Below are 20,458 nucleotides of genomic sequence, written 5' to 3'. Positions count from 1 at the left end.
AAAACAGTATATTTTAAAATGAAATGGAGATCTTTTTTAAAGGTTAAAACCTCATTCAATTTTATGTCTTATAGGGTTTATACTGAGTTCAATATTGTATAACTGTATTAATTCAACTGTGAACCTAAAAATTTACAGCCACTTTTAAAAGACTGTATGTTTGGTCTGGAAAATGTTATTGAATAGGTTAATGCTGTTGTAATGAAATGCTTCTTCTAATTAAAAAAAAAGGAATCTAAGCAATAATTAAGATGCATGGGGAAAATTTGTAAACATTCCCCCAAACTACACACATTTGGCAAAGACTCTATTAAATCCAGTCACTAATAACTATATATGTTTATGTATAAATGATGTTAGATGTAACCATATTCTTGCTGAAGACATTCTTAGCATCCTGCCTGGACCACTGTGGACACTGAATAAATGTTGGTTGAATGGATGAAATAAACTCATGCTGTTAAGCCGAAAAAAAAAAATGTACTGATCCTGGACAGGGTATGGTGACACACACCTTTAATCCCAGCACTCAGGAGTCAAAGGCAGGTGAATCTCTATGAGTGCAAGGCCAGTCTGGTCTAAGTTCCAGGCCAATCAAAGCTATATATTGAGACCCTATCTCAAAAAAATAAACAAATATTATTTATCCTCAATTTCCTGTCAAACTTAGAAGATATTTTGGTGATTGATAGAGCAAAAAAATAAATGTGAAACATATAATTGTAAAGTATAGAAAGTAAAAATAACAGTGAAACTATAATGAAAAAAGTCATGATGGTAGTATGGATAAGCTATATCATCACTTCACATGAGAGAAAATTTATGACAATGTCCAAAATTATTAAACAGAAAACAGTATAAACGTAGTACTTTGCAATGTCATCCTAAACTAATCACCAGAAGAAAGTCATAGTTCATAATATTTTAAATGATTTTAAAAGACTTATAATAAAGTTATGACAAGAGATTGAAGTTTTTCATTATCATTCCATACTTTTGTATAACTTGAATTTCTATTTTTTGAGAACTCCGTATTTAAGTACTGTGTTTATATTATTTCCACCTGTTACTCTTCCCCTCCATCCTCCTCCAACTCCTCTTATGTCTTCCCATTCCCTCTCAAATTAATGACCACTTATTCTTTTATTGTTCTACACATGTACATACACACAAAATCTACCGTGTCCATTTACTGCTGCTCATATGTTCATATGTTTAATACTGACCACTTTGGGATTAGATACCCTATCAAAGAGTTCAACAGTAGAGAAAACTAATTCTCCCTCTTTCAACATCCATTGATTGTCTGTAGCTCTTCCTCTAGAGGCCAGACTTTGTGAAATTCCCCCCATCTATGTTGGCATGTCAACTGGTGCTGTCATCATGCAAGTCTTGTTTAGTCATATTGTTCCAATTTCATGGGAGCAGCTTCCCTGTCATGTCTAGAAGATACTGTCTAGCAGCAGGCATCCTGGTCCTCTGGCTCTTATGATTTTAATTCTATATTATTTTAATCCATGAATATACTTTACTTTAGTAAAATTAAAAATACTAAGTAAATATAAATAATTATAAAATGTAAATAATTGACCACCAGAGTAGACAGTCTGTCAACTCTGATTTCACCATCACTTTTTTAACTAGTTTTCCTTCTCTTACAGGCCACCTCCAGATGAGCTGTTAATACCTGCAAGGCAGTACTTTGTGTGGAGGATAGTGTGATGGACCAGCCCAGACTGGAGCAGTTCAGTCCGACGGGAACAGGGTCCTTGAGAAAGTGGGCAAGGATTTGGTGAGTGACAGACAGACACACAAGAACTTGGTGAAAGTCTGAGTGTATTTTTGCAGCTGCAAGGTTTGAAATATATACAGCAAAGGTTGCAAAAGTTCATCATCAGCATGACTTCTGTAATTAGTCACTTTCTAAGATTTTCAGTAAAAGTGAAACAATTTTGCCAACCATCATGTATAGCCAAAACACATTTCCTTATCTTAGCAACCTGGTACCAGCCAGCAAATTCCTGCTTTACGATACTGTGGTTTCTACTACTAGTTTTTATTACACACTCAGAATTCTGCTTAGTTTTGTGATTTCAGGTCAGAATGACCTTAAACCACCAAGTACTTTCAATATCAACTGTGCCTGATATTACATTTTTAAGTATTTGATAACATTTTTTTGCTTATTCGTAGTGGGCCATCGGGCTTCTAAGTCATTCCTTAACCCCTTAGATCCTAAAAAATCATCCCATGTTAGGGACCTATGAAACCATCCTTCCCTCCTATCTTTTCCAACTTTCGAATACAGTCTGTAGTTGCCTTTTAATGTTTTCTTATTGATTGTTTATCAAAAGACACCAAGGTGGTCTTGATCTTACCAATTTATCCATGAATTGTAATGAATAACAAGAAACCCTTCTTCTATCTATATTTATCTATCTTCATTTTTCTTCTAGAAATCTATTATTCCCTGGACTTTCCAGCATTAACTCTGCTTAATCACTTCTCACTATATCTAAAATATCTCTCATGGTGTCAAGGACACCAGGTGCTTTCTGGGCCCCTGAAAGCCCATGATACAGTGACAGTCAGAAAGATAATAGCAAGTAAAAGCATGCCAAGTACACTGCATGTTTTTTAGCACAGCCAACTCCAAGAGGCAACCTTCCTTGAAGTTCCAGCCTCAACCCATGGAGGATCTCACGCGGGCTTCATTGGAGATGGCATGACAGGATAGAAAGACTGTAAGTTTACCCATAGAATAGAAGAAACTGTAACTGTTTGGTTTCATATTAAGTGTAACAGAACATTCTCTGAAAATACCAGAATAGGAAAAACAGAATTGAAGATGTAGAAGCAGCTGGGGAAGCCTTATCTAATCTAACTGAATTCTGGCCTTCTAATCTTCAAAATAATGTCAATTATGTTTCAGCTAGGATTAGGATACCATTCAATCCTATTGCCTATAGCCCATGCAATAATAACTGATACTTAGTATGTACTTAAATATGTGTATACAATAGTCATACGTCCATGGGGTTAGTAATTTTACTGCCAATGAATAACTAAAGAATTGAGACTCAGAGAGGCCAGATAACTTTCCCAAGGTCTCGCAGTCAATACGTAGGGAGTTATGAATGTGAACCCAGCTCAGTTAACTCTGTGGCCTATGCCATGTTCTCTCTCTCTCTCTCTCTCTCTCTCTCTCTCGTAGGGGTGTATGTATGTGACCCCCGCTCTGTTATCTCTGTGTCCTATGCCATGTTCTCTCTCTCTCTCTCTCTCTCTCTCTCTCTCTCTGTCTGTCTGTCTCTCTCTCTCTCTGTCTCTCTCTCTCTCCTCTCTCCCCTTTCTATCCATCCCTGATAGCAATACAAGTACACTCTGAATTCTTAGAAGCACTTGCTTATTTTCTAAGTTTCATGTTCATGCACTTCTTTCAATAAATTGTGTATTGTCAATTTAACACAGAGCTCTGTCTCTGTAAGCAGGATGCTTCCATTTGAGTCTTGACTCCGTCATAGTCCAGTCATCAGTGTCATATAGTACTGAGCTCAGAGTTAACCTTGGCATTGGTGTCTTATCTGTAAAATGGTTGTTATAGTCCATGCCTCAGAGGATATTCCTGAAGGATTGACTAAAATAATCCACAGAAAGCATGAAAACTAATTCCCTAGTTAGTTTGGTTTTTACTTCCCCCATTTTCCTCAGTTGAAAAAATTCTGAGAATATTGTAACAGGCTGCTTAACGATTTTTCAGTTTTGTTATGTATGTTTAATATTTTGCTGAATTCATCTTTTAGGTTAAGAGCACATAACATAAAACATATGCTACTAATCCCTGAAAATGCTGCTGTTTCTTCCACAGGTCCAAATAGTCACAAAGACATTGGGTACCCAGCACATTATTCAACTGGTTAATTCGCTCATTTTCTCAGTCATGTGTCAGGGATGCTGATAGGAATAAGAAGGTGATCAGCCAGACTTCTAACTGTATCTATTAAAAGGCAGACAAACTAAGATGCCCAATTTGGTATTTGATCTTCTGTCGTCTATCTTGTGTGAATGCTAGCTTTGATGAGACTTCAATAATGGTGTCTGGAATTTGGTCTGTGCCTGTTAAGTCACTTGTAACATGTTAATGTTTAAGAATTAAAAGGTTGTGGACTAATGTGGCAGAATGAGTGAAAAAAAAAAGGTAAAGTTTCAAAACTGATGTTCAACATTATTTCTATGATGGGAAGAAGAATGCCAGTGCTTTAACTGCAAACATGATTTCCTAAAGCATTCCAAGTTCTCCTTGGAGACTTCCAGGGCCAAGAACTGACTATCCATGTGCCTGCCTAGATAGAAAGGGCTTGATAAAAGTGCTATGTCTGCTGGCACAGTTTAATCACTTAATACCTCATTCCAATTGAAACTATAACCAACCTCATTCCGATGACGGAGCATCTACATTTGATCTGTCTCTGCCTTGTGTAGTCACTGATATTTCCAAGGGAAGTCTTGTGATTATCAAAATGGAAATTAATTTCAGAGACTTGGGACTGAACTGGAAAAAAAAGTCAATTGTTATAATCTGCTGCTGCTGCTGACTCCTGAAAGTGTTGCTCAAGGTAAATAAGCACAGACTGTGAGTATGGGTGTTGGTGCGTACTGGATACTAGGAAAAGAGGTGGTTGGAGACTAGGAAATTTACAAAAAATTCTGTTATTGTAGAAAAAGACAATCTCAAGGACATTACCACAGACCACATTTTTAGTGTAATTCTTGATTCTTATAATTGCTAAGGTGATCCAGCTGTCTTCTAGAGAAAGTTATGAAATTATCAAAGGGACTAATTCACCAACTTCAATAGCTAAAGGAAAAATTTAAGCTCTTTTTAGATGCACAAAATTCTTACAGATAATACCATTCCCAAGAACTTCAACTAAAAGCGCTGCTATTGGAGTTCACATAGCATTTGGTGCCCTTAAATTACTTAAGAACCAACCTTTTCATCCATGCAAAGGAAAAGCTACAGTAAGGTGCAAAAAAGATCACAAATGAAGCCTACAGCGTAGACTTCTTGCCTAAATTAGGGGCTTATGATGTTTTCTTTGACAACCACTAAATGGCCACAGACCTAGTGTCACTTCACAGAAGGCAAAACCTCATGGACTCTTGGGACCAGATGAGCACCTGGAGCTCATCCGCCCTGGTTTCTTTATGTGCACAGGTGAAAGAGGGTTCAAAGGAATAGGGTGTCTCTCAAGGTCATTTGATTAGAATGAGACTTGGATTAGAATCCCTTAATTTTAGTGATTGTGTGTTTTCCAAGGTGTTCAGAAAAGTGATTCCTTATGTCTAAAGAGTGAATGTAATGATTGCCGCGACTCTTGCTGTGCTCTCATTTATGAATGGCTCACGTATAGCACATGGTTCTTCAACTCTTCCTTTATGTAAAAAATAGACATATGTAAAGATATGCCATTCATTTTACTTTTTAATCTATACTTTGTATTCATAGACTCATAGAGTGTTAGAGGTGATGGGTTCATAAGGGCAACTAAAACAGAAAATTATTTATACTAATTATATGAAATATTGTAAGAAAATTAAATTTTTAGTATCATTGGCTTATTTTTTTGAATTTCAAAATTTACTAAAGTAAAATATTTTTAAAACTTCCTAAGTTTTGGAGTGCAGATTTATTTAGCTCAAGCTCTTAAATTTACAAACTTGGGTTCTGTGAAGGATAAAGATTATATTACTTATCAATAATGTCCATTCTGATTTGCATATCAGCATAGTAGGACATTATGAAGTGAAAAGAGGAATTAAAATTAGAACTGCTTATCTCTATTAAATCAGAGCACTTTATTAGCAAAAATATATATACTTAAATATCCCATTTCTAATTCCATTTTGTAAAAAAAAAATGTGTTCTGTTTACCTTTTCAAAGAACTTTGCATGAAGAAATTTAATTATTTTCAGAGAAAATTATTTGAAAATGGAAATATTTTTGAATTGAAAAATTTGTTAACAACCAAATGCTTTAGTTCATGCGTTAGACACAAACAAACAACAAATGGGTAAAAATTAGCAAGGAGTTTTAATACTGCTATATGAGACACCTTTGTGAAAAGCTGCCTGGGGTGGGGCAGTTAGTTCATCTGTGCTCACATGGAGAAGCTCCGGCCCTTAGCTTGTCCTGCCCAGGCACTGACGCCCCCTCTGGAGGAGCCTCTTTTGTTTTGAAAAAACAAAGGCATGTACTGGTCAAACGCAAGCCTGGTTCCCACTTCTACACACACTCTCCACTTTTTCGAGCTCTAGGAGTAAATGTTGCTCTGGCCTTAAATTCTGTCTGAAGGACTGGCTTCTTGAAGCGGGCATGTCAGCCCCCTTGAGGGGCAGTTGTCCTCTTATAGAAGCTGGGGACTTCCTGCCTACCTGGGAGATCTCTGACATCCTGAGCCCCAGTTGGGCTCAGGAACACTCTTTCCTTTTGGCCCACCAACCTTATCCAGGAACCTCAGGGTTCACCTTCTGGCGGGTTAGCTTTGAGCACTGCTCCCAGGGAACAAGGATTCGCAGCCAAAGAGATCAAAGGTTGAAAACTGGGCAGCAGCTCCCGGCTCCCGCCTGCAGAAAGCGCGGGCAGCGGCCCAGCACTTCCTGGAAGTTCTGTCAACTTTGCTCTGGTCTTTTTCCTCACCAGATCTCTTCTGAGAGCTCGGAGGAAAAAATGGCCTCTCAAAACCTCGCTGCTGGGCTCACAGGCTTGGTGCAAAGAAGAGGGTGCCTAAATCGACTCAGAGGACCCGCACTCAGCCTGTGGGAATGCCGAAACCGTGCCTTGTGAGCTCTGCAAGTTCACATTCTCACGCCTTCAGGAGAACTTGCCTTGGAGTCAAACCTTTTGTTTAGCGTTTTCAGTTTTACCTTCCCCATTCTCTTAGGGAGTGTGTGCACGCTTTTATTTACCTTTTTCTCTCAACACACCCTCTTGGCTCCTTTTTCTGCAACTATAACCCTCTGGGCGTGTTCAGGAGCTGGTGGCTCTCTTGACTTTCCTCCAATGGTCAGAGCCCACCTGCTCAGCCCGCTCCCCTTCCCCATTAAGGCCAGCAAGGTATTGGCCGGTCAGTCTTCTTGCACCACTCCAGGGCTTTCTTGTCTTGGTAGAAGGAAGTCAAAAAACTACTGCCTGGAACAGGACCACAGCGAGAAGCCAGGAAAAGGCTGTCCCAACCCTACCCAGACTTTCTTTTCTTTTTTTGGTCTTAGAAAGACTTTTTAAGGACCCCAGTTCTTCTTCCTGAGTTTTGCACTTCACTTCTATTATGAATTCCTAAAAGCCAGGCAGGCAAAAAGAAAAGGGGGTGGGGACCCTGAAGGAAAAAAGAACAAACAAGAGACACTCAGATTATATATTTATGTAAAGAAACGCTACATATGTAATTTTAGATTTTCTTCCGAATTGGAGTTCTGAGGCTTTAGAAAACCTATTTTTAACACCTTCTCATATGGTCTGGATTGCCTAAATTGCTTCTAATTGGGTGGCACACATTGCTGGAAATGAAGGACGTGACAAGCAGCCTTCATTCTTTCGCAGATTTAGATAATGTGTCCAAATGAATGTCTTATCTGATAAGGAAAATCTAGAACACTCATAAAGTCCCCGCACTTTTCTAAAGGGGCTTATGGGATGAGGGACAATCACAGTCGTCCAAAGAGATGGCATTTTAGAGGATGTACCTCCTAACAGTAAGCAGCCAATGCTCTTTCTCCCACCTCTAACGTGGCACAAGTAAATATTCTTTGTGTTTGTTTTGTTCTGAAACAGCTTCCTACCTCTTCTTCAGTCTGTTTAAAAGGTTTTTGTAAACCTCTTTAAAATATATACTTTATGCCTTTCCTTTTCTCCTTCACTTTGCCCAAGGCTTGGGCGGCCCTGGGTGCTCCTGGTGGGGGAGTGCCAGCTCAGACGGCAGCCAGTAAAGGTCATTGCCAAGCAGAAAGGAGATTTCAGTAACTCAGGTTAGCTACTCAGGGATCTCCGGGGACAAGAGCTCTTGGATCACTGAGAGGTGTTATCCCAACTAGAATTTGTTGAGGACAAGGGTCAGGTGCGGGCTGCTTCTACGATGCTCTCTGCCGGCTTCCACCTCAGAGGCTGAGAGATCTCTGAAGCTGTTGGAAGCTGCTATTACTGCTATACACTACTGACCAACTCTGACAAGGAGACTTATCTTACTATCCAAACTGCACTTTTGTTTTTCACCCTCTCCGAAGTAAACCAGGCAACAAATTATGAAGTTATTTTTAGGCTAGAGGAAAATCGCCAAGATAAATATTTCATGCATCAACTTTACAGGCGTCGGGTTTTTCTTGAATTCTTTAAGAAAGGACTCCTTCCCCTCGACACCGACACCGACAAACACCTTCAGGACACCTAAAATTGTGTCACAGAAGAGTCCTAGGTGAAGCTGGAGCACCCTGGGGTAAAAGTGTTCAAGGGTTAGTGAGAGGGGTTACTACCCTGGGCAGCTGCCTGCAGAGCAGGGCTTGGGCAGCATCCTGGAGAAGGTGGGCCACCCCCTGCATCTTCCGTTGTGCCTATGCACTGTTCCTTCCCCCTCATTCATCAAAATAAGGACAGCTTTGAGAGAGCTAACACTTCTGCTGCAATAAAGGCCCCGCACTACGGTACCTTCCAATTTTACATTGGCTCTCAGAAGGCTTTATTTGACCCACAAAGGAAGATTTGGGCAATAAGAAATTTGCAGTGGTGATGTTCCAAATTGGTCCCTGCCACAGACCGGCGCCTCGCCCCTAGCCTTGGTGGCTCACTACACACTGACAAAACTCTCTGCTAGTCTTTGAAGGTTCCTTCTGGTGCAATGGTTCCTCAACAAGTCCTTCGACCAGAAGGAGTGTACCGCAGAAGGACATATTAAGGATGGAGCGGGTTGGGGACTGGCGGCTTCTAGAGGGTGAGGAAACCCCCTCTGATTTAGACTTGCTTTTCCAAGCTGAGGGGCAACATCAAGGCTTCTAGTTTTAAAAATGTAACTCTGGTTATTCAAACTCATTCTTTTTGGCTGGCAAAAAGATAATTACTAGGAAACGAAATCGACATTGAAACAACCAGGTAAAACCCTTGTCCCCAACTACATTTAGGAGTCTAGAAAGGAGCTTTCTGTCCCCATCCTTTTTAGAAAGAGCAAGGAAAAGGAGTAGATTGGGAGGGGGGAGCGCAAGAGAGAAAGAAGGAAGAAGGGAATATTTAGCAAGTTAAGAGGTTAAATATTTGAACAGATTCGTAAATATATAGACAGCCCCTGCTATTTGGGGTGTGTAATAATGCCTTTTGTGGTGCTGTCTGGTTGGGCGGCTATGGTGGTGAAAACCTTCCTCACCACCTTCTTCGCTGGGAAACTAACTAGAAAGCTCCCGGTTCGCAAAACAAAACCAGCTATCTATGCTCTTTTGGAGGAAGAGAAAAATGCTCTCTCCTCTCCCTGTAAAATAAGGAAGGACAAAAAAGAAAGAGAAGGAAAATAAAGGGGAAGCAGAGTAAATGGGAAAATATTTTTCTCAGGTATGATTTTTTTTTTTTTCTGTAGGAGCATTTGAGAAAGCTGTCTTCAAGGCTGAAGTCATTTCGAAGTATTGTTTAAGCTGGTGTGTTCCAGCACCATGTTATCTACAGTTCATCAATTACTTCTTTAAACACAACTCACTTGTGTAATAGGGGTGTGTGGGTGTGGGTGTTTAGAAAACCTTGGTTCTCTAGAGGGCTCCTTAGACGGGTAGGGTGCCCCCCAACTGTACTGAGCGTTGTTGACGGCATCTGTCCTCCTCCTGTGCCCGTGGGCGGAGGACACAGGCTGTGGGTGTGTCGGGGCCCGCAGGCGCGTGCGTGCGTGTGTGTTGTATACACGCATTCTCTAGTGTATGCCTCAAATGGAGCCATTTTTTTTGCCCCTGTCGTCGTCCTGAGCCTATATTAGTATTATGCAAATAGAATCATTCCGCTTGACTATATTTTGGAGGGGGAGGGGATGAGCCATTTTAATTCTATTCTAGTATTTTCCCATCAATCTTTTTTTTACTGCGTGTGAATTCGTGTGGATGCTTTTTCTGAGGTCCTTGTGTGTGTGCAAGTGTGCGTGCCTCCGTGTTGGGGAAGAGTGGGCTTGTCAGTGGGTGTGTGTCTCTGCATGTAGGGAGCATGCAGCCTCTGAGAACCTTGGGAGCGATCCTTGTTCTCCCCGGGTGTCCTGCCTGTCTCTGCCGCTTGTGTTTTGTGTTCTGGATGTGATTATGTGCGTTATTTACATATGTACGCCTATTCTCCTGCCTCCGGTGTTTCGCCTTTCTACAATCCACACATTTCGTATATATTCTCTTATCTTTTGGCAAAGTGCCTATTTTGTTCCTCGAAGAATATTTATTGATGTGATAATCTGAAATGAAAAGTGGTCTCCCATGAAGGAGATGGAAGAGAAAGAAGCGTTCATCTTTCTTAATAGACGGGGCAGTGCCAGTTGACTGGATCACAGGGTTTCTCTGCACTTTCTGCGTGTGAATCTGCGTGTGGGGGGTGGAGGCAGGACGGGGTGGGGAGAACAGAAAAGGAACCTTTAACCAGAACAAAGATAGGACATCGCGTCCCCTTGCGGCCAGACTTCATATTGCACCCACCAGGCGGGTCCCGGCTCTGAAACCAAAGGACCTTATGATTTCCAATGAGAAACCACTCAGGGGCTTCCGCTCAGACCCAGCCCCCGGGCCTCAGCCAATCACTGGGCGCCATGCAAATCACCTCTTCCGTTCCTGCAAGCTGCGTCCTCGGGTAGCTGCTGTTCTCGTTGCCCCGCCCCATCTTATGCCTTCCCTCCCCTCCCCCTTCCTCCTCCGCCTCCGCCCCCGCAGCTGCGGGAGTGAAGGGCCAAGCGGATGCCTCTTGCATATGCACACGGATCCATCCTCCTCCCACCACCTCCTCCGGCCCCTTCCCGCCAGCTCCCCAGCCCCCACCCAGCCGCAGCTCCCGCGCTTCGACGTGCAGTTCCCAGCTCTGGTCTAGGCGGCTGCTTCCCACAAGGAGGCCCACGCTCGCCCTAGGAGCCAGCAAGGGAGAGGGAGAAAGCTTTTGCCTTTGAAGGCCTCTGGAAGGTCAAGTTTGAAGCTTGCTGAACTGAAGCCAGAGGCGTCGAAAACGCAGCTGCAGGGTCTGCGGCAAGGCTGTGCATGTGGACTGTGCAATGGCTGTCTCTCCCTAAACATCAGATTAATTTTTTTTGAAGCAAAGTACTGGTCACGTCCAGAGACAGGATGATGATAGATGGTTCCGTATGCCCCGGGCTACAGTGTATAGTCACAAAGCACTGGGGAGGCGGTCAAAGAGCATCCCATCTACTTAGGAGCAGGAAGAGTGGGGAGTGGGGCGAGAGGGAGGGCGAGCAGGGGCGCGGGACCTGCTAAAGGCGGCAGTTAAATTAGCAAGCTCCTGGAACGCGATTTGTCAGAGCATGAACCAGGCGCAAGGAAAGAAAAATTCAATTCCGTGAGGAATAGCAACCTTGTTATTTACATCCAGACAGTGACCCTGGCCCTTAGGGCACACCCTATAAGATACTAAGTTTTGAATACTGCTCTGAGCTGACCTTGAGACAAATGGGTGGGGAAACTGTCACTGGAGAAAATCCCGATTGTACAGTGCTTTGAGATCCTCTAAGGAGGAATCAGGGGAACTGAGAAGTAACCTTGTTTCTCTGGTCTCCTGTCGACCCTGAAATACCTTCAGGACTTTCTAGAGAGGATTGAGGTAGTCCCCCCTCAAATCTTACCGATGAAGAAACTAGAAGACAGGACAGGATTTAAAATCACACTTAGCCAACATTTATTCACTCAGCACATTTTTATGGAGGGTGTATTGTGTACCAGGCACACAGCATCACCTTTATTCAAAGCACATTATGTGCTTAGTAATTCTTAGGTGTTGAGGAAGTGAGGAAAAGAAGCAGAAACTGTTAATACTTCTGTCCTGGAGTTGCTCATCAGCTAAGCTGTGCATTGTACAGCTTAGATGTCTTTCAGACTGCAATGTAACAGTATACTGATGCATTCCTATGGTGAAATACTCTGCAGCCATTAAAAGTGAATGGGCTGTTTTGAAAGTAATGTCGGTTGAAAAGGCAAATTGCAAGAGAATGCATGTGATATTAATGCAATGATAATGCCTGTTAACATAACATTTTTTATTTTTGAAGCAGGGTCTCCCTGTAGCCCCCGCTGTCCTGGAACTCACTATGTAGACCAAGCTGGCCTTGAACTCATAGAGATCCGCCTGCCTCTGCCTCCCAAGTGCTGGGACTACAGGCATGCGCCACCACGCCCGGCTTAACATAACATTTTGACAAACCACAAAACCAGAAGTTACATAATCACGTGGTTTAAATGGCATAAAGAACAAGCCAGAGAAGGATGAGCGCCAATTGCAAAAGGGATAAAGAGATCTTTTAGTCATAAAGATTTTAGCTGTATGAATAAAACTTATTTCTTTAAGAACACTAGATTGTGAGGAAACAGAGCAGTCTGGGAAGACTTCATGGAAGGGCTGACACTGAAGCTAAATTTAAGTTTTTGATTGTGATGAGCAGAAGCATGATAGGAATGTTCAGGAGATAATTTTCCAGAATGAGAGAAAGAAAAGTATAGACCATGAGAAGCTTTTATAAATCTTGAATTAAAATTTCAAGCTATATTATTATTATATATTTATTATATTCACTGCTTTGAGAACCTATATACTTAAAAAATTTTTTAATTAATTTGTTTTTATTTTCTGTATATGAGTATATTCTGCATATATGTAAGTGCACCGGTGTTGGGCCAGAGGAAGTCAGAAGAGGGCCTCAGATCCCCTGGAACTGGGGTTACAGACAGTGTTGTCCACCATGTGGGTGCTGGGAATCAAACTGGCTCCTTTTCAAGAAAAGCCAGTGCTCTTACCCACTAAGCCATCTCTCTAGCTTCAAGATCCTTTATGCATTTATTTTTCAACTTTAAAAACAAATTATTGAGAATTTTATACATGCATATAAGGTGTTTTGATCAAATCCATGTCACTCCCTTTCCCTCCAACTCCTCCCCTATCTCCCCATCACTGTGGGTAAGTGCATCCATGTCATGCAGTGCCTGCGGAGGTCAGAAGAGGCTGTCAGATCCCCTGGGACTGGAGTTACAGACAGTTGTTAGCTGCCCACGTGGGTGCTGAGATTTGAAACTGGGTCTTCTGCAAGGACAACCAGTGTTCTTAACCACTGAGCCATCTCTGCAGCCCCACTTTTGACATTTTTGGCCTTTGGAATAGAATATGTTGCTAAGAGGCCCAAGGACATTTTGACTTTTAGCCAAGAGACTGGCTACTTTTCTTTGGGGTCTTTGTACCCTAACTGCCTAGCCAATTTCTACCTCCTATTCTTATCACACCATTCTCTGAAGAGGTTACCCAAATTGCCATTAGGGAATCAAGATGCAGACCGATCTGGCTTCTTCCATGCTAAACAGGGATGCAGGGTGAGGCAATTGAGGTACCCCTTCAGTGGATCTATCTAAAAGACTCTCAAATTGCATAACTCTTAGCTGTAGGGAGAAAAGAAGTCCTTGGTGAATAGGAGATGTGAATGAGAAGTAAAGGTAAGAGTAGTTAGCATTACAAGTTCTAGACAGGGAACCAGAAAAAAGTCAGAACAGGCAAATTTCAAATGTTTGTATCAGAGTCCATTGGAATTGATGAGAACTTCCAAAAGCATCCCTCTATTGGGTTCCTTCTCATTTTTCTTTTGTCTGCCAAGGCTGGACTCGAGAGTGATGGATTCAGGATTTGCTTTCAGGCATTTTGATAGCTGTTGGAGTGGCTAGAATCAGTGCTGGTTCCCTCTCAAAGGCTTCTAAATAGGGGGAGAAAACAAATTTAGTCATCATTTTAGAACAATAGTGGGTTGTCTCCTTTAGCTACAGGTGAGCACTTCAGTATTGCAGACCAAGATTTGAAGTTGTACATCTGAGCAGCACTTTCTGCTTAGAAACGAAATCATCAATGAGAAATAATTGTCTAACATTTTATATGAACATAAGCCTAATGTCTGGAAAGTGTAATCCCTTGAATTCTTAAAGAAATATACTGATCACTTTACTTTTTGGTTATATTTTCCTTTTGAGTGTTTAAGACCATATAGCTGGCACAAATAAACCAATTTATTTTTACTCTTATGGTCATTTGAGGATCTGCTCCTCAGGGGTCACATGGGCTTGGGAGGAGCCCCTGGCTCCTTTCTTTTACCAGTTCCATCTATGTGAAGATAAGTCAAAGGTCCTGCTCGACTATGGCTGGCTTTACTTGGAAGCATGGAGGAAATGTGTTCTCGGAGTTGATCCTCCTCTTCGTCGACTGGACACTTGTTCAAGACCATCTGGTGGGGTCTCCATGGCCTCCCTGAACAAGAGGACAGGTGATGCATCACAGTTACAGGACATTTTAAGAGATGCTCCATAGTCCCCTGGAACTTAGCTGACCTTGGAGGGTGAGGAGCAAAAAACCTGTCCTTTAAGTACCTCTGACCTCTGCTCAGGAACTCAGTCTCCAATCTGGTATTAAATATTGTGTAGTGTTGTAGCCTATCAGCCAAATGTATAGGAAAAAGCACAAGTTCAAGTCTTTTGCAGGTTGCTCTGTGCTAACTTGGTTGCAGTGAGGTGAATCAGAAAGACTAGCTAGAGAAACTGGTTGATGATGAACATGTTTTCCTTGCCTGGAACTATGTCTTGATGGTAAATATTTCCAAGATCTTTATAGAAAGTTTAACCTTTGCCCTTAGAAGTCAAATTGAGCTTTACTGGCAGCCATAGTTCCCACAGGTTCCACACAGGATAATTTTGCCTCACCAGCAAAGGCATTCTGAACACTTCCAAACCCTTATCTATACCTTCCATCCTTAGGGTTTGGCTTCCTTTTGTTTTTTTCTTCATGGTGTTCTGAGAAGCTGACAGACTTGGTACTCAGCTCATGCACAAAGCAAGCCTACAGTTGTTTAAGCATTCCTTAATGTCTGCCTCATAGTTCCAAAGTCAGATAGCAACAGTTTATAACACTTGCTGCTGAGAGATTTATTTATTTTTAAATTCTCTCATTTTATCCTGAGTTTTGAATGTTCTCTTTGCTAAATTCAGTTGTACTAACAATAATGTGCAAGAAATGAAGTGAACAAATGTCCATAGATCAATTACCTTCTGACTATGGCTCAAAGTGAATGGGAGGACAATCCCAGCTTTGAAAAGTGACATTACTGAGGTCAAAGGAGTTGCTGTCCTCTAATCCTAGTTCAGTGGTAGAAGAGGCTGGCTTTTTATTTTAAAATTGTATCCACTTGTTATACATGAGACTTTGAATATCATCCCTAGTTTTAGTTGTAATAGCACCACCCTCTGGGAAATGACTCTAGGAACACAAGTTTTTTTTAACTATTCTGCAATGGGAATAGTTAAAAAAAAAAAAAAAAGTGAGCACCAGGAATTTACTTTGGATAAATTCTCTTTTTATTTACTTATTTTTATTTTGTGTGAGTGTTTCACCTGCATGTAAGTGTACCATGTGCCTACAATGCACGCAGAGGCCAGAAGAGGGCATTGGATCCCCTGAAACTACAGTTTCAGATGGTTCTTAGCCACCATGTGGGTGCTGGGAACTGAACCTGGGTTCTCTGGAAGAGCACTGGGTGTGCCTAACCATTGAGCCATTTCTCCACCCCCCCTTGGGTAAATTCTTAAGTAAAGGTTATAAAAGTTATAAGTCAAGAAATGTAAATGCTATATTTTGACTTTAAGGTTCTAGGCCATGAGGAAGAGTCTACCTTGTGTGTATCATAATTTCATCACTTAGAAAGGAGGAGAAGAGCAAACATGTTGCTGTGATTTCAAGAGTCCTCCAGCAAGAAGTGCCTATAAACTATAGGCTTCTTGCTGCTATAGTTTCACTCATTAATCCTGCCAAAGTGTATTGATCATGGCATCTACCACTTTCCTTGTTAAGCTAATTACCACATACAAACTTTGTGTTTCCTAGTACACTTTAAAGATTTTGAGAAAGTGATCATTTCCTCCAATAAGTTAATTTGCAGTCCTTTATTCAAATAAGATAGTTTAGAAGCACATCTCCTAACTTTTGTCCTCAATGCTGCAATTGTTATTTCCATAATCATGTCCAAGCTAAGCTCCTCTGAGGCTCACACATCCAGTGATTCAATGGCAAGTTCTCCCATTAAGAGATCACCTTTGTACTTTGTGATATAAATAAACAGGTGCAATCTTAGTACCAATGCTTGGTTCCTAATGAAAACGAAAAAAAAAAAAAAGATATAAAAAGAAAAAGAAGAAGAAGAAGAAGCACCTTTCAAAGGAGCACCACTTCCACAATCTCAGATTAAGCCTTTTTTTCTTCTAGGCACTGTCTTTTAAAATGAGATTCTGTTCGAGAGTGTTACAGTAGCATAATCTAAATTGGTAGCTCTGGCTTTTTAAACTCCAGTTCTTTCTCCTGTAAAGCAGCATAAGTGAGTGCCTTATCATCATATTGGAACACTGACATCTCAAGGCCTATGTGCTGTATTCACAAGTAAGGAGAGTTCCAGAGCCAGGTTGACTCAGCACTACCTGACCAGGTTGCTTAATGTACTGATGAATACCATTGCCCCTAGGAATTAAATACAGAGGTGCCTGGAGCTTGTGTAAAGTTCTCTGTGCCATTTGAAAAAGGTACTTGGAGAAAAGATAGGCTGATTTTTAATTTTAATGTTTTACTCATTGGTTTAAGTACATTTATGGTTTGCTTTGCAAAATGTCAACAGACATCCCAAGTGGCTAACATTTAAAAGAGATTGAATTTCCTGTATTTACTCTAATATCATGTAAAAAATGTGGTCATCAAGGCCTACAGGTTCATTGGCTAAGATAGCTCAGTCAAATGATTATTCAAAGCAACTAGCCTCATTTTCTGTTCATTTTCTCATTGTCCCAAATTCTTACTTACTAGGATTCCAGCAAGATAAAACTAAAGGCTTTATTTTATTTTATTTTATTTTTTTTTGTTTTTTTGAGACAGTGCCTTACTGATAGCCTGACTGACCTGGAACTCACTATGTAGACCAGGCTGGCCTTCAACTCACAGAGATCCACTAAGCCTCTGCCTCCCTAGTGCTGGGATTAAAGGCCAGGTGTAAAGGCTTTATTGTACTGTTATGCATTTAAGAAGGGCTCTAAATAGATTTTTTTTTTGGTCTTTTTGAGGCAGGGTCTCTCTGTAGCCCCAACTGTCCTGGAACTCACTATGTAGACCAGGCTGGCCTTGAACTCACAGAGATCCACCTGCCTCTGCCTCCCGAGTGCTGGGATTAAAGGCTTGCACCACTACGCCCAGCTTATTTATAATACTTTTAAAGGACTAAAATCAACAGGTAACAGAAAAAAAAAGCCTTGGCTGGCCTCTTTGCCTCCCAACCCACAGATTCCCTATGGTTTTTCTAGTTGAGTTTTTTATTCTTTTTAGATATATCTTGTTCTTCATGCTCTACCTACTTGTCCTCTTCCCAGATAGTGTCTGCATGCCACCATGAAGATCTTTCTCAGGTCCTGTTCTTCTGCCATGGTTTGGATATTTTGAGTGTTCCCCAAGTATCCATGTGTTGAGACTTAGTCTCCATGACAACAGGCTGAGACAGTGGAAACATGATGTGACTAGAGTATAAGAGGTGCACTCTTTGTGAGATGACTAAGATTGGGTACATTCATCAGAATGGAATCCCCATGACTGAACTGTGGTGACTTCATAATAAGGAAGGAGACCAGAAAACATGTGTGTCCTCCCCAAGCCCTGTCTCTTGCCTCATAATGCTCTAAGACCTTTTCAGGACTCTGCCACTAAGAAAAATTACCAGATACAGCCCCTTAACCCTGCATCTTCAGAACTGTAAGCAAAAATAAATTTCCTTATAAAGTAGCCTAACTCAAGTATTTCATTAACAAATAATGACTAATGCATCTTCCTTTAGCATTTGATAGTAAGTTACTCATGGTATATAGATTCTACGGCCTGATATACTATAGCCCCATTTTACATTTTTATCATCACCTCAGCCCCCTTTCCAAGATCTCTTATTATCATATTTAAACCATCTTTCATTCCTGATTGAGCCACCTACCTAGTGCCTTTGTGGTTTTCCCCATGTTGTTCGCTTTATCCAGAATGCTGTTTCCCTCCTCTTTACCTGGCAGATCACATTCATCCTGCACAAGAACATTCAAATGCATCTCTGGTTGATTGAAACCTTCTTTAATCATACAGATAGATTTGATCAATTATCTCAAGACTACATACCTCATTTTGAACAGGAACAACAATTAACATGAAGTGAATGTTTGTGTACTTCGATTCAGTAATTACTGATAAAGAGAATGAGATTCACAGGGCTCATACAACTTTCCCAAGAATACTGTGCATAGTAAAGTTCTAGATAGACTTGATTCTCAAAATAATAAACTTGCCCATTTTTCTTTAACTTTTATTGGTACTATAAGGCTACATGTTTATTTACCTCTTCCTCAGTAGTATGAAACTGATAGTTACTGGTAGAATGCTTTTTACACTCTTAACACCTGGAACAGTATATATTATACAGAAAAAACTCTGTGAATACAGTTAAATGGCTGAACAGATATTACACACTCCCTATTCCTTGGGCTGATTGCCCCTTACTTGGATTGTTGCACTCTATACCGCAGGTTGGTGATACACTGCTTCACTCCATCCTCACACTTTATTGACTTCTACAGTGGCTATTCATAAAATTGACCACCTTGACAACTTTTTCCTGTAAGAGTCTTTATTTAACACCTATGGCAGGCATGACTAGAAAATGTCATAGGCGTGATGTATTCTGCAATACTTGGGCTGCAGGCATTGTCATTTCTGTTTTCAATTTCTGAGTAGAATCAGAATTGACTTAAATCTTATCTTTTTGATAGGCATGAACTTCAATAGCACACTCTAAGAATGCCTTCCTCTCTTCTTTTAGAAGAATTCTGAAGGTCTACAGAATTCTTTTACAGGAAATTGCTTTTCAGGGAGCTTCCTTTTCTATAAGGACCCTAATACCCTGTCTTCTGGGGCTTTGGAATTTTGACCTGTCATCATGTTCTACTGGACAACCCTGTACACTGAGCTAATCCTTTGCATGGGAGTGATTTTCCCATAACTCAAATCTTGGTGCCCATCCTTAGGTTTTACATGTGATCCCCTGTCCTATGCATGTTGTGCTGGAGAGCATTCTCTCAAAATCAACTGTCCTGAATTTGACCCCTGGGGATTCACCCACAGAGGTCAGCAATCTTCCCTTTCCCTGGTCCCCAAACAAAGAATCTATTCTCTCCCTTCCTCTGGTAATACATCTCAGGACCACGAACAAGAGTAATGTCTGCTTACTTTCAGGATCTGGTGGGGGAGCATCTCCTTTCCATCATGAAGATTCCTTCTTTTAAGGATAGAATAGGAAATGCTGTGGTATCTTCATGTTAAGGTGACAGTAACAAAGCACCACTTAGGTCTTCAGCAGGTCATCCTGCCAGTTGGTCCTCCAGTGGGACACCCTGTTTTAATAAATATCAAAGGCATAACTTCATTGTATATGTGAAAATGTTCCTTTCTAAAGGAGTTACACTCTATAACATAATCATGCTGCCATTGTTCAAACATTTTTAAATTCTTTTTTTCATTTTTTTATTTACTATTTTTATTTTATGTGTATGAGTGTTATGCCTTCATGTAAGTGCACCTGTGTCATGTAATGTCCGTTGAGGACAGAAGAGGCTGTCGGATCCCCTGAAACTGGAGTTACAGACAGTTGTTAGCTGTCATGTGGGTGCTGGAATTTGAATTTAGGTCTTCTGCAAGAACAGCCAGTGTTCTTAACCACTGAACTATCTCTCCAGCCCCCTCTTTTTCATTTTTGCAGAGCTGATGGACCAATCTTTTTATTATTCCCAAAAAGAGCAAATATTTATACTTGAAAATGGATTTGATTTTTGGAAAAAGCTTAATGTTATTTGCCTTAGTGTTCTGAGTATAATCAGTGCCGTTTTTGGTCCAGAAAGAAGCAAAACTAAAAGTAATGACATTGATTTTGTGAGTTTTACTGAGTCCCAAAGGGGACTTCCAAACATAGTGTCAGTGATTGAGCTTTAGGTCATAAGTGAACCACTCCCAAATGTGGCTATACTGGGAGGGACACAGTATCAAATGCAAACATTGAAGTATATTTGTGACCAACCAGTCTTGTTCTGTGAAGGCACAGCTTGCGTATTATATCCAAAACTCTTGCTGAAAATATCTAGTGGTCGACTGATGCTTCT

At 40.9% G+C, this 20,458-nt stretch overlaps 1 long non-coding RNA gene across 1 annotated transcript; it reads right to left on the bottom strand.

The window, feature by feature from the left end:
* Positions 1-14,455: 14,455 nt before the first annotated feature.
* LOC103739119 lies at positions 14,456-19,689 on the bottom strand. Its single transcript, XR_607479.1, has 3 exons — positions 19,533-19,689; positions 18,253-18,337; positions 14,456-14,495 (listed from the first exon to the last, which is right to left on the bottom strand). It is a non-coding gene; the product is annotated as an uncharacterized LOC103739119 (long non-coding RNA).
* Between the last annotated feature and the right edge of the window lie 769 nt (positions 19,690-20,458).

The sequence above is a fragment of the Nannospalax galili genome, unplaced genomic scaffold (genome assembly GCF_000622305.1).
Source record: "Nannospalax galili isolate Female #2095 unplaced genomic scaffold, S.galili_v1.0 scaffold918, whole genome shotgun sequence".
In the NCBI taxonomy this organism is placed as follows: Eukaryota; Metazoa; Chordata; class Mammalia; order Rodentia; family Spalacidae; genus Nannospalax; species Nannospalax galili.
The sequence above is the reverse complement of the archived record's forward strand: the minus strand, read 5'-3'. Positions and strand labels throughout refer to the sequence as shown.